The sequence below is a fragment of the Cherax quadricarinatus genome, chromosome 32, assembly GCF_038502225.1.
Source record: "Cherax quadricarinatus isolate ZL_2023a chromosome 32, ASM3850222v1, whole genome shotgun sequence".
NCBI lineage: Eukaryota > Metazoa > Arthropoda > Malacostraca > Decapoda > Parastacidae > Cherax > Cherax quadricarinatus.
This window is the reverse complement of record NC_091323.1, coordinates 24222087-24237559: the sequence shown is the minus strand read 5'-3', so window position 1 is coordinate 24237559 and position 15473 is coordinate 24222087. Positions and strand designations below refer to the sequence as shown.

Here is a 15473-nt window from a genome sequence, read left to right as displayed (position 1 = left end):
TCCTAGAGGGACTAGTACCAAACTTGAACACGAAAATCACTCACTACGAAAGCAAAAGACTCAGCAAACGATGCAACATCCCCCCATTGAAAAGCAGGGGTGTCACTAGCACGTTCAGAGACAACACAATAAGTGTCAGGGGCCCAAGACTGTTCAGCTGCCTCCCAGTATACATAAGGGGGATTGCCAATAGACCCCTGGCTGTCTTCAAGCAGGCACTGGACAAGCACCTAAAGTCGATACCTGACCAGCCGGGCTGTGGCTCGTACGTTGGATTGCGTGCAGCCAGCAGTAACAGCCAGGTTGATCTGGCCCTGATCCACCATGAGGCCTGGTCACAGACCGGGCTGCGTGGGCGTTGACCCCCGGAACTCTCTCCAGACTCACTCACACCCTTCCTCCAATCTGTTATTCAAGTGTTCAATGCCTAGGTTTTTTGTTACTCTTATCGCCTTGCTCTATTTTCACGTTTTATCTCCTTCTGTTACATGCCGTCCCAAATTCCTCCATTAACCTTTGCAACTTTTCTTCAGAATCTCCCAAAAGAACTGTCATCGTCAAAAAGCAACAACACCCATTTTGTATCATCGTCGTTATCTTTTAATGCCATATCTCTCCCTAATAATATAGCGTTCGCTTCTTTTACAGCCCCATCTAAAAATGTGTTAAACAGCCATACTTGTGTAAAGCCTACTCTCACTGAAAAATAATTACTGCTTTTAGTAACCTACCACCTATTCCATACATTTGCATCATCTACCACATTCCTCCTCTATCCACCCTGTCGTATGCCTTTTCTAAATCCATAATGCAACAAAAAGGTCCTTACCTCTGCAATCCTGCTTTGTCTTACAGTCAATTCTTTGTATAATAACTACTGTCCACTTTACCTAGTGTACTCAATAGGCTTATAGACCCAGTAATTCTTTCACTCTCTTTTATCCTCTTTTCGCCTTGTACAAAGGAACTAGGATTCCCCCCCCCCTTTCATGCATATATTGAACAAATACAACAACCATGCCAAATTATATCTCCAACTGCTTTAAAGATGTCTTGATCCAAAATATCCCAGTTGCTTTACCCCCACCCCTTCCTCTCAGTCTACCCACTGTTTAATGCGCTCACCCAACACATCTGGCTCATCCTCACTCATACGAGATGTTATACTACCCCGCCCAGTGCATGAAACCGCTCTCTCCCTTTCTTCACTAACATTAAATAGTTCCACAGCGCTGTTTTTACTGTTTTTATTAGGAGGGTTTTGGGGGCTGAGTGATTTTTTTTTGGGGGGGGGCTGAAGCTCCCAATCAGGAGGGCTGTTCTCGCCTTGTCACTTCCGATGACTAAGTAAGAGAAGAGTGACGCATGGTCTCATTTAACAATTCACTGAATTATTCCCAGCATAATTTGTAATCACTTGTGATTTAACAAAATAATCTATCTTTACACATCAGTAGTGTTCATGTACAAGTGTCTATATTATGCATCATAATACTTCAACGGATCTCCTAATATGGTATAACTGCTGAGATGTCGATTACTGCTCATGCCTTTGTGGATATACGGCTGCAATTGAGCCATTTTTCGCATAATTTTCTTTTATTTTATGTATATGCATTTGGCAGCATTCGTACAAACAATTCTACCTACACTGTTTTCTCTTACGATGTGTGATTAAATAAATCTTGTGTAGGAAACAAAGTTAGTTAAAGGCTGTACTTTTTACAACTTACCCATAAATTGCAGATAAAACGAAACCGCATTTTGGTAGGTTAATTGTTGATTTGTTTCTGCCATAGTAATGAGATTTTTATACTTTATGTGCCTTAAATTTGAGGAGCTATAGGAATAATTTAGTTGAAGGAAGGTTTGCAGAAAAAGAGCTTTTGCTAAACTAGAACCAAACTATAGCAAGACATTGTATTTTTGCACCTGACGCATCATAAAGAGCGACTTGAAGTTGACATTTATTTTTTCCAATAAGTTGATTTTATTCGCTGTCAAAACAATGGTGAGAGCCTTAGCAGTGCACAATGACAGCTTCCGGTCATACGCGTCCGCTCCCTTTGTAGCCACAATTAAAATATTATTTTTTTTTTTTGTGTAAACTATTTCAAATAATGTAACACTAACTATAGTGATATCCCTTTTATGGAGAGAGTTCCGGGGGTCAACGCCCCCGCGGCCCGGTCTGTGACCAGGCCTCATGGTGTATCAGGGCCTGATCAACCAGGCTGTTACTGCTGGCCGCACGTAATCCAACGTACGTATGTTATGGATATAATTTATTTATTACAAAAAGTGTTAATATTTTTTTGTGACCTGTAATCTTTTAACTGCCGCCCAAAGGAAGCTATATATACCTATCTTTTGAATACTACATATATCAAGTTCCTTGATAATGTGAGAAATCACGAAAGCGCTTGGAATTTTACTATTTTTTCACAGTGGTTATTCTACATATTGGGATATCACCTGTATACTGTGATCTTATTTCACCGGCAGGCCGGACTTGAGTCCTGGAGATGGGAAGTATAGTGTCTGCACTCTGAAGGAGGGCTGTTAATGATGCAGTTTTATAGCTGTGGAAGCGCGCCTCTGGCAGGACAGTGATGGAGTGAATAATGAAAGTTTTTTCTTTTTCGGGTAACCCTACCTTGGTGCGAGACGGCCGATGTGTTAATAAAATAATATATATATATATATATATATATATATATATATATATATATATATATATATATATATATATATATATATATATATATATATATATATATCAAGGACCACAGAGCGGCCAGCTTCATCTTTCAGAAACTCAGTGTTGCGATCGAGAGGGGAAATGCCTGCACCATTCTGGGCACGCGGCCCACCGCCGGGAAGTTGGATGAAGTGTCTGAGATGTTATTTATGTTGTTCTCATTTTCTGTTGCATCTTTGTTAATGCATTTTCTTTATAAATGAAGTTTACATAGAATATAGGGAGTGGTAGAAGAGAATATTCAAACGCTCCAGGGAGAATCTCGACTTTTCCCTGAAGTAAGTTTATTCTTTTCTCTGAGGATGAGGGTCCCAATTCCAGTTCTAGAGGTGGTACCTCCCTATATATATATATATATATATATATATATATATATATATATATATATATATATATATATATATATATATATATATATATATATCGTGCTGAAAAGGCTTAAATAGTAACGCTCTTCTTGCCGAATAAGGCAAGCGAAAATTTGTGTATGTAATAATTTTGCAAAAAACATTCTGAACTGAACGAAAAATATTTCATTGTATTTGTTTATTATTAAATTATTGTAAGCTTATCTAAAATATATTTAGTTGGAGTAGGCTAAATTAAATTGCCCTTGTTATAATAAGGTTAGGTAAGTTTTCTAAGGCACTTTTGGTACAAGATTATTAATTTTTACGTTAACATACATGAAAAAAATATATCTTTAGAAAGGACTTAATTTTAAATGAGTTGTTGTTAATTGACCAGTCTTACCTATTCGGCACGACATATATATGTTTGGCTCCCTCAAAGTAATTTAAATACGTGTATTTTAGTAGTATAAAGTTGTGGAACCTGTGCACCACTCCGCTTGTTAGAATGTGTTTGTTTCACCGTGAGCTGGGTTAGCACCAATATAGCCCTGACCAGGTTTGTGTTCAACCCATTCTCGTACCAATAGTGACCGGGCTACTTAGTAACCACGTAGTCATTGCCAGATGTGAATTTGCTTATTTTTAGTTAAACACATGTTTTATAGGTTCTTGTAACCTAAATTAACTTCAGATAAATAATGGTATTTGTAAGCTTACGAGAAGCTGTCAGGAATTGACATTGGGAATCGCGTATTACAATAACGTTATTAAAATGATAAGTTATTGTCACATCTCTCGTGGTGGTATAAAATGAGAAAATTTTAACGAAACAAATTTTTTCAAGTCTCTGAAAAAGCTCGTAAATCAAGCTAATTTTTTTTTTCATTCTGCATCAGAATAATCTCATTTTATTCCTACATATCAGTATTCACATACCATTCCACCTACAATCTGGTGGTAGTAGTTGGATCTTCCCGAATAATATCTCTTGACGCTGGTCATGTGATGACCCGCTCTGTGGTAAGACAAGCTGGAGAACCCGTACTATGGATCCACTCCACTTAAAATATCAACTAATCGCATTGTGTCCGACCTTAATTTGCTTCTCTGTCTTGTTAGCTGACTGGCCTACGTGATCATGAGGATGAAGTCAGTGAAAAATGTCGAGTATTATATAATCTTGATCTAAGTTATTTAAGTTATTTCGTAATCACAATTTGTAACCTGTGCATAAACTTGCAAAGGTTTTGAAAACGAAAGAAATTTGCACAACACTTATCGAGAAAACTCAAGTACATGTACAAGGTATACAGGCCTTGCTGACATCAGTGACATACTACTGTATATAAAGCCCATTGTTATGCAGAGCATTTCTCGCAAATTAGGTCATTTTGTCCCAGGATGCAACCCACACCAGTCGACTAACACCCAGGTACCCATTTTACAGATGTGTGAACATTGGACAACAGGTATCTTAAAGAAACACGTCCTAATGTTTCCAACCGTAATAATTTATTTTCATAAAATGTATACAAGTGATACAGATTTTGCGAAAAGCTCATAGTAAGCACAGCAGTTTGTGAATGATTACAGATTATATATTTGTAGACTTTAGTTTGAGACAGTGGAACCGTACTAGCAAAAGGAAGTGCTAAGAATGTATCACTGATCATGTGGTTTACACTTTTATTTTACAGTACAGTGGGGCCAGTATTCTGCAGTATTGAACGAACCCTGTCACCCCCCACCACCTTTGTCAGTGTCAAGTACTCGGTCTGGAAAATTGTACGAGGTTCGCACCTAAAGGAAGTTTGTGGTTTAGTAGGCAGGTTGTTATTATCCGGTTTGTAGTTTCAAGTGTGACTACATTAAACACAGTATTTGATATAGTGTTTAAATATATATATATATATATATATATATATATATATATATATATATATATATATATATATATATATATATATATATATATATATATATATATATATATATATATATATATATATATATATATATATATATATATATATATATATATATGCAATAAGACCACGGTAAACAGGTGATTTCGGAATATGCAAAACAACCACTCTGAAAAAATAGAGAAATTCCAAGCGCTTTCGTGACTACTCACATTATCAAGGAACTATGAAAGTAAAGCATACAAGGAAGCTATATAAGGGGTCAGGCCAGCACCTCACTATCAGATCCCACAACGGTTAAACACCTGACGCGCGCCGACCCAACTTGGATAGGTCCTTTGCACAACTCGCCCCACAAACTATTCTACCCAAGAAAATTTAAAAATTATTTGTCCAGTGTATTATTATATTCTTCCCAAATTCTATTAATTATAAATGGATCTAATTTATATAAACCAAAGGAAATATTCATATTATTGTCAAAACTGCTTTTTATGAAACAAGATTCAATTATATTCCTGTCGACCATGGACTTGCTTGATACTACTTTCTCAACTTTATATATATATATATAAATATATAAATATATATATAATATATATAAATATATATATATATAAATATATAAATATATATATATATATATATATATATATACATACATTTGTAAAGCACATAATATTTGGTATAGTGTTTAAATATATATGAAAAGAAGGCATTCACAAAGTACGCATTCACATAGTAAGGAAAGATATATGGTAAAGAGTTGTTGAGCATCAAAAAAATTGCTAAAGGGAAGGAAGATCGTGCCTTACAAACCTTTTAAAATATATGATGGATGAAAAGATATCACTTAGGGATCTTGGTAATGGAGATGGTTCTTGATTCCTTTTGGATTCCTGTTTAAATGCGTAAGATTAAACAGTCAGGTCCCACCGAGACTCGAACTCGGATTGTTGGATTCAGAGTCCAAAGTGCTAACCATTACACCATGGGACCATGGATCCAACATGAAAAAATTATCCTTCTCTGGTCAGCTGCATGTTTACAGCTGCTTTGATGTGTAGAATGATCATAGATTCTTACATTATAAATATACAACATTCATACCTTAGATTATGTTCATTAGGGTCGCAATTTACTATTTCTAATATTAGTATTTTGCACCATGAAATCAAAGATTTAAATTAGTTGTTTTCGGCATGGAATAATTACCTGGGACTTGTCTTTGTCGTAAGTTGGCACGCTCAGTAGTGTCGGCCCTATGGTGGGGACAGCAAGTTATATTTAGGGACACTTGGTCCTGTTGTGGGTCAGGCAGTAGCGACCACTGGCTTACCCGTGCTAAGATGTGAGGGTTTTCCTTGCCATAGTGATCGAGGCCTCAGTCAGTGCCCGCTCTGGAAAAATAAGTTTGTTATTTGAGACCTTATTATTATAATGGGGAAGCGCTAAACCCGTAGGATTATACAATTCCGGTGGGGAAGGGATGGAAGGTATTCAGACTTAATTCAGGGAGCTGGAGCACAGATCCAATTCCCTACATCAAGAGCTCCTCATCAGCGTCAAGAAACCTCTCTTGAGGGGTTAGGACCTTAATAAGTCGTCAGTTTCATTAGTGAGAATTCGCGAAGCCTAAACTTCAGTATAAAGTTAGATTCTTTTGTTTACGATATTTACACACGTGTTTGCACATAAACTTTATATTGCTGTGCATAAACCTAGAATTGTAAACAAGAAAGTCCTTCAGGGATTTGAACTCGATTTGCTGGTTCCAGGTTAACTATTTTGCTATGTGACCTTTGTTGATCTGTTGAATAAAAATACTATTCACAATGTTTTTGAGGGGTGGGAGATTGGAGAATAGATTATTAATTGGTATATATATATTATGAAAGGCAACGCCTTTTTCTAATGTCATGAAGATTACGTCGTAATGCTCTATTTCTTAAAAATAACATCCTAGTGGTTGTGTCATTGTAAAACAAGTAAAATATTTTAAGCAATTAAACATCTTGTATGTTTTCCACATTTTTAATGAGCTGCATAGTGTTACCTGGTTTATCCCTTAAATACCTGTGAATGGTTCCGTGGATCATCGCTGCCGCGACTGCTTGTAGTTGACTGAATGGTATCAGGCTAAACAATATAATGCCTGGGGAATAGGAGACAATTAGGTTTGATCCGAGGAAAGGGTTGATTGCTCCAATTTCCTTGATCACGATCCCTTCAACGTAGAAGGTGGACACACACTAGTTTACTTACCAACTCTACAAAATAGTTAATGATAGCGGCAGTTTGCCTGCTTCGGAGTGATTATAATACAGAAATAGTAATGATATTTATGGGACTTCATCTGTGCTAGTGTTAGTACATTACAATCATGCTAATGTCGGTCACAGTTGATCAGAATTGTTTGTGTTGATAATTGTTCAACTTATTCATCCTGGTGTTGGGTTTGTCATCGTTTATCTCATGCTCGAGTTGGTGAGGTGTTAACAATAGTTCGTTTCATACTTGTGTTAGGTTGGTAACAGTTCAACTCATGATTATGCAGGTAAAAGTTCACCTCGTGCTGCCGTAGGTAACAGTTCATCAGTCCTGCTGGTGATGGTATCAGCAACACGGTGTTGGTGGTGTTGGTAATAGTTCAACAAGATCATATTGGTGCCGTTAACAGTTCAATATACTAATTCTGGTGCCGGCTGTACGATATTGTGGTGGAATATTTATCCTGTGCAAGTCATAATCTTAGGTTAGCTCACTAGTGTGGCTTTGAGGACCTGGACTGTGTTATAACACGCGGCTGCAGCCTCTCTTTTTTTTCTCCTACTGTGTCAGTGTCTGCAATACCCTTCTGGTATTGGTAACAGTTGAGCCTTTAACAACCCTTCTGGTGTTGCTAGCAGTGCACTGTACCTAGGAACATTATCTATGTTGGCAACGATAAACCCAGTGACTTCAAGATCTTACCAACTCCCGGAGGGTGTTGGTAAGATCTTAAACAACCCTCGAATTGGTAGTTGCAGTGCACCTAGTAACATTAACAATCCTACTAGTGTTGGTAACACCTTAAACAACCACCCTAATATTGGTAACTTTGCAACCAGTACTCTTATCTCTAGGACAGACGACTTTTCATGCAATGTGTGAAGTTAGTCCATTCCTCCCACGTTGGCTTCAGCATATCCGGTATTCAACTAACGTGAGCTGGGGAACGACCATGCTAGCAAGGCAAGGTATTATAGTGAATTTGATGACATGGCTATTTCCTGCTCTGTTGTTTGCAAGTTGTCGAGTCATTTATTATGCTGAATGTTTGCATAACGATATAACCCATCACTTCTTGTCTGTACCTCGACACTTGTCATCGGAAGTAGCGACTCGATGTGATACTTCTTGGCAACCTCGTTATAGCGACTTCTTGGCTGCCTTGTTTTAGTGACTTGATACTTCTTGGCTGCCTCCTTTTAGCGACTTGATACTTCTTGGCTGCCTCATTGGAGCGACTTGATACTTCTTGGCTGCCTCATTTTAGCGACTTGTTATTTCTTGGCTGTCTCGTTTTCGTGACTTGATACATCTTGGCTGCTTCGTTTTGTCGACTTGATACTTCTTGCCTGCCTCGTTTGATACTTCTTAGCCGCCTCGTCACTGTATATACTGAATATGGAGTAGCCTTCAACTAAAAGTGTAAAACACTATTCGACTTCTAAATAGAGCATTATCAAATTTTATTTTATTGTTTAGTTTCAAGTCTGTGATTCAACACCTGTTATCAAAGTATCACCTGATGTTTCCTTAGTAGTTCGTTGTCTTTCTTAATTTTACAGCAATCTGCTGAGAGTGTCACCAAAGATTCGCAAACGCTGATTACTTGGCTGTCACGCACAACTTCCTTGTTGTTAGGTTTTACTATAAGAAATATAAAGACTTCATTGGGAACTAGATGACAGTGTGGAAAAGGGTAAGGGAAGTGGATGATAAGATTGGAGCAGGAAAAGACCAGCACATTGATAATTATTTCTCCTTTTCTTCTGTAAAATTTGTGTGATATTTTAAATAAATTACTTTTTTTAAAAGTCAAGTTCAGCAAATTGTGTTTCCACATATGATGAACGCTAATCTTAGAGAACCAGTGAATATTGCATAATATGCTGTAGCAAAACATGTGAAATTTAATAGCTTATATATATATATATATATATATATATATATATATATATATATATATATATATATATATATATATATATATAGTGAGAGGTAGGATAACTACAAAGAGACAGTCACGAAATAGAAGTTATATTTTCACCTGAAGGGAAATTCCTTGATGTTGGTGAGGGGCTGTTGATGCATGAAATTGGATCTATCTTCTCCCTGGATCGAACCTGATTGTTTCCCACGTCATCAAGCGCTAGATGACCCTTACAGATTTAGAGCTTCTGCCTATATATAATAATTTATTTCCTCCAGTTCCTCCAGTTGAGGTCCCTTTTATTACGGATATTTACTAAAACTACGTTTGACAAAAAGTAGTAAATAACCAGGTCCCACCGAGACTCGAACTCGGATTGTTGGATTCAGAGTCCAAAGTGCTAACCATTACACCATGGGACCACGTTCTTCTTAACCCATAAATCGGATTTGTTAATTGCTGGCAACCACACCATATTGCTGAAAATTGCATTATATTCACACCACACATTGCCCTCAGACATGACATCTCCACTGCCTCCAGCCTTCTCCTCGCTGCAACATTCATCACCCACGCTTCACACCCATATAAGAGCGTTGGTAAAACTATACTCTCATACATTCCCCTCTTTGCCTCCAAGGACAAAGTTCTCTGTCTCCACAGACTCCTAAGTGCACCACTCACTCTTTTTCCCTCATCAATTCTATGATTCACCTCATCTTTCATAGACCCATCCGCTGACACGTCCACTCCCAAATATCTGAATACGTTCACCTCCTCCATACTCTCTCCCTCCAATCTGATATTCAATCTTTCATCACCTAATCTTTTTGTTATCCTCATAACCTTACTCTTTCCTGTATTCACCTTTAATTTTCTTCTTTTGCACACCCTACCAAATTCATCCACCAATCTCTGCAACTTCTCTTCAGAATCTCCCAAGAGCACAGTGTCATCAGCAAAGAGCAGCTGTGACAACTCCCACTTTGTGTGTGATTCTTTATCTTTTAACTCCACGCCTCTTGCCAAGACCCTCGCATTTACTTCTCTTACAACCCCATCTATAAATATATTAAACAACCACGGTGACATCACACATCCTTGTCTAAGGCCTACTTTTACTGGGAAAAAATTTCCCTCTTTCCTACATACTCTAACTTGAGCCTCACTATCCTCGTAAAAACTCTTCACTGCTTTCAGTAACCTACCTCCTACACCATACACTTGCAACATCTGCCACATTGCCCCCCTATCCACCCTGTCATACGCCTTTTCCAAATCCATAAATGCCACAAAGACCTCTTTAGCCTTATCTAAATACTGTTCACTTATATGTTTCACTGTAAACACCTGGTCCACACACCCCCTACCTTTCCTAAAGCCTCCTTGTTCATCTGCTATCCTATTCTCCGTCTTACTCTTAATTCTTTCAATTATAACTCTACCATACACTTTACCAGGTACACTCAACAGACTTATCCCCCTATGTTGGCAAAAATTACTAACCGATATGACCTGGGTTCGATTTCCGGGTGGACAAAGATGTATGGGCAAGTCTTCATAAGCCTTCTGATGATATCCATTTATCACTAAATATGTACCTAGGAAACTGTCGGATTTTGTGTGGCACATCCTGGATAAGGACCTCAATGGAAATAATTCGAACTACATTATTGGGTTATATTATCGTATATAATCCTACAGGGCTCTTCTGTTTTCGCTTTCCACCCTTTCCTCTCTTTTTTCTTCTTTCTTTCCCTCTGTCTCTCCAGTCAACAACACTGTTGGTGGTAGGCTGTTGATGGTAACCAGCATAGCCTATATGTAACTACCACAATTTATATCCATCACAACTTATATGTGACCACCATAGCTTACATGTAATAATTATAGCTTTTATATAACTACCGTAGCTGATTGGTAGAGCAGAGACTTTAAATACTCATAACCTTGTGCATGGTTGAATTCTTTACATTTTTTGATGAAATTAATAAGAGTTGTTCATAACGATCTTTGGAGCCCGCACATACACATGCACACACGCATGCACGTTCGATAATGCAGCCCGTCCTGTTAACCACAACATGGCACTGTTGTATAAACAGTCAAATGAGTGACTCTTGACGGATTTTTGAGCAGTTGAACGCATTGGGTGTCCATTTTCTGTTCGCGCAGCAGACTGTTTTATCGTCTTATATTTATAACTTTTCCGTGGTAACTTAACCTAACGTACTCTAACCTACAGTCTCCATCACTAGGTTCCACGATAACGCATTTATACAGTCCTATACTTTTAGCGCCTCAAATTGGGAACTGTCGAAACATTTCTTATGGCGTACAGTACACCCGTTATAATTCCACTGACTAGTATCCTTATTTAACAACAGCATGCTTATACTACACTATAAAAAAAAGGTCTCTGCCTTTAAAGTTAGAAATGAAAAATAGACATATTTCATTTAGTCCTGGACTATATAACAATGGTTGCTTAGGAAATGTTTGAGCCACGGTTATGCGAGTGTATCTCGTCGAATCACTCAACATTAGTAACAACAGCATTCATAAGAAAACATGTTATTTTTCTCTTTATATTCTTGAAGAATAGACAGAAACCTAATATTATGATGGCAGCTGCACTACAAAAGAATATGATAAGAAAAAGTTGGTATCTACCGAGAACAGGAGCAAGGGGATCGAAAGCACTCGCCCCTTTCCCTGCTCTGACCCGGTACCCAGCTGGGTGCCTTTTGTGACACCTAGATTCCTTACTCCAGTAACTGCGCTGGGACACCTGGAGATTGACCCCTTCGCCAAGGAGAACAATTAACTAAAGTTAAGAAAATTCTTATATAGGTTTGGTAAATTAATCAGTCGTATGGGTAAAGTTTAGCAATAAACAGCTAACAGAATCCTTGGCTTCATATCAAGAAGTATAAATGATAGAAGCCCTCAGGTTGCTCTTCAGCTCTATATATCTTTGGTTAGGCCTCATGTAGATTATGCTGCACAGTTCTGGTCACCGTATTACAAAATGGATATAAATGCACTGGAAAACGTACAAAGGAGGATGACAAAGTTGATCCCATGTATCAGAAATCTTCCCTATGAGGACAGACTGAGGGGCCCTGAATCTGCACTCTCTGGAAAGGCGTAGAATTAGGGAGGATATGATTGAGGTGTATAAGTGGAAAACAAGAATAAATAAAGGGGATGTAAACAGCGTGCTAAAAATATCTAGCATAGACAGGACTCGCAGCAATGATTTTAAGTTCGAATAATTCAGATTCAGGAAGGTTATAGGAAAGCACTGGTTTGGTAATAGAGTTGTGGATGAGTGGAACAAACTCTTGAGTACAGTCATAGAAGCTAAGACGTTGTGTAGTTTTAAAAATAAGTTAGATAAATGCATGAGTGGGTGTGTGTGGGTGTGAGTTGGACCTGACTGGCTTGTGCTACTAGGTCAGATGCCGTGCTCCTCCCTTAAGTAATTGTAACTGACTTGACTAGGTTAAGGCACTGGCTTAAGCCGGTGGGAGAATTGGACCTGCCTCGCATGGGCCAGTAGGCCTGCTGCAGTGTTCCTTCTTTCTTATGTTCTTATTAGATTACACTGATGAGTAAGTTAGGGTTCATAGATAATAAATGTAACTATAGTAAACTTTTTTGGAGGTGGAGGTGGGGGCATATCTTCGGAGATCTCCAGTGCGATTTTAATTAGCATGTAATTTATCATGAGTATTAAGCACTAGAAAGCTCACATCTGTAACTCAGTGCTGAACGTTGCCCCTCGGTGCTTCCATTACCCTTTGAAAGCAATGGCAATTTCTATGCATAGAGAGCTGACTTTCAACTGGTGTCTGGAATGAATTCCATTATAAATATTGTGAACACTGGGAATGGCAGTACGATATTACGGCAGATATACATCCCAATTTTCCCAGTTACAGCTGCATAAAATTCCGACCATAGAGAGACTGTCTGGTGGAGAGAAATTCGTAGTACATACTTAACGAAAAGAAAGAGAATTTGCATCTCTCGAGGAAGAATTTATAAACCGAGGGACCCAGCTCTGGTTGAATGACCGCAAGTGATCTAACTTACTTTACCAAGTAGTATTTGTGGGGGCCAAGTTACAGCGCCTGGTCCCGCCTCCTAATGGTTTCTGCTACCTCCATTTCCACTTCTCGATACACGTCTCCTGTTTCTCACTGTCTCGATTTCTTACCCATAGTTAATTTTACCTGTCATGTGTGTGTGTGTGCGAGGGTTTGTGTACACATGTATTTTTGTTTGTCTTTTCTTAGGTATGGAGCGTGGCTCAGATTCCAGGTGTTCGTGTCAGCGGGGCTGGAGCCTCACGTGGGTGGGGGGTCGTAGCGGAGTGGCGGTGCTGTGGTGGTCCCCTCTTGTTCTTGTGTTTACTTTCTTGCTATGGTAGCTTTATCCAGTTTGACCCTGTGCTACCACCCTCTCCACTTTTCCCCCGTCTCTCTTCTCTCGCTCGCTCTCTCTGTAAAAGAAAATGTTTAGCCGGCTGTAGCCAAGCTTCCCTTGGTGATATTATAGACCTCTTTGTGCCTTGCGTTCTTTCCCTCTGAGTCTTGGTAAATGGAAACCAAATTGCTTCCTCGATATGCTGCCGCAGATATATCTGTGTTCAGCAAGGATAGAAGCAGCAAGGGTGAAGGTTACTCAAATGTGAATAGTCTTTGGGACCAAGCGAGTTTCCTGGGAGGAATTAGGACAACCAGTGGGATATCACTGGTATGTGATACACTCAGTGTTAGAATGTGAGCTCTGTCCTTATTAAAAGACATTGTCAAAGCTATATTTTATACAATAGGACCAATGGAATTGTTTGCGACCTTTATAGACTGGTCTGAGATCACAATGGTATCCCACCGAATTACTCTCAGTATTCTTGAGACCGTGAATTCTAAGTCTCTAGAGTATTTTTTCAAAATAGTTTTCTGTATACAACTTATATAGATAGGAATGCAGGTTATTCAATATTTTTAACCTTGCATATTTTTATTCCTCCGTCTGTTTTAAGTAGCAGAGTGACTTAATCCCAATGTTAATCTGTAGGGAGAGGTTGAGTTATTTCCTGAATATTTACTGAAGGAATTAGTCTGGGTTAGGTTAGGCACCTTGTGAAAAGTTATAGACCTTAAAACATTATTCTATAAATCCATGCATATCTGAGAAGTCTCCAAGACATGAAAGGTAGGGGACAAGGGTTTCCAACCGGGACCGTCATTTCTACGAACAAAACTTCACAGGAGGTGGAATTTCTTTGACACTTTAACAAGGGAGCCGAGTGACACATACGGATTAAAAGCTTTTTAGTGACAATAAAAATTAATAAGTCAACAAGGGATTTATTTTCTTGATATTGATTGGTTCAGTATTTGTAATCATGGCGCAGTAAACGTACAAGTTATACACTAGAGGAGAAGATGAGTGGTTGCACCTCAGCGTGGTCTTCTGATTGGTATTACGAAAGCTTGAACATATTCTTTGATTTCTTTATAATAACGCCAAGCACTTGCATGTTATCATCATAACTTTCACGTATAGCTTACATAAAGAGGCCTTTCGTTTTTATTATTACCTTGAAACTCTAATATCAAATACCTAAGAAGTAGTTTATAGAAAGGTATGCAAAACACACACTCTTACATTAGTCTAGAGAATATTACATGACTGTGGAATTACTAAAACTATCATTAATAAACAATTAGATAAAGATACTGTGAATCACTAAAACTAATAATAAACAATTAGATAAAGATACTGTGGAATTACTAAAACCATCATTAATAAGCAGATAAAGATATTGAGGAATCACTAAAATCAATATTAATAAACAATTAGATAAAAATAGAACTTGTAAAAGAAGCAATCCATGAATATGCACTAGATCTAAAAACTGGCTTTTCGGGGCAATATTAAATGTGCATGATTATAGGAAATTGAAAACGAATTATATATTGTTATCGATTTTGCAGTGGCCGCCATGGTTTTATACTTTGATTTTGGTTCTGTTTTGCCTGTCCAAGAAATTGCCGGAAATATTGTAGAGTTAACATCCGCCATCTAAATGTGCGAGTAGTTGACCAAGTTTTATTTATCTGTTAGGCTGAAAGAGAATATCTGTTATATCTTCTAATGGTTCATGGGATCATCGCCCCCGCTGTCTGGTCTCTGATCAAGCCTCTTAAATTGAAAAGAAA

The 15473-nt window shown here is 38.1% G+C and overlaps 1 long non-coding RNA gene and 2 other non-coding genes across 3 annotated transcripts in view; 1 reads left to right on the top strand and 2 right to left on the bottom strand.

Annotated features, from left to right (window-relative positions):
• LOC138853510 (uncharacterized) overlaps positions 1–15473 on the top strand; it is a 211779-nt gene that overhangs the window by 30599 nt on the left and 165707 nt on the right. The gene's annotated exons all lie outside the window — the stretch shown is intronic.
• Positions 5967–6038, bottom strand: TRNAQ-CUG (transfer RNA glutamine (anticodon CUG)). The gene has a single exon. It is a non-coding gene; the product is annotated as a tRNA-Gln (tRNA).
• Positions 9588–9659, bottom strand: TRNAQ-CUG (transfer RNA glutamine (anticodon CUG)). Its single transcript has one exon. It is a non-coding gene; the product is annotated as a tRNA-Gln (tRNA).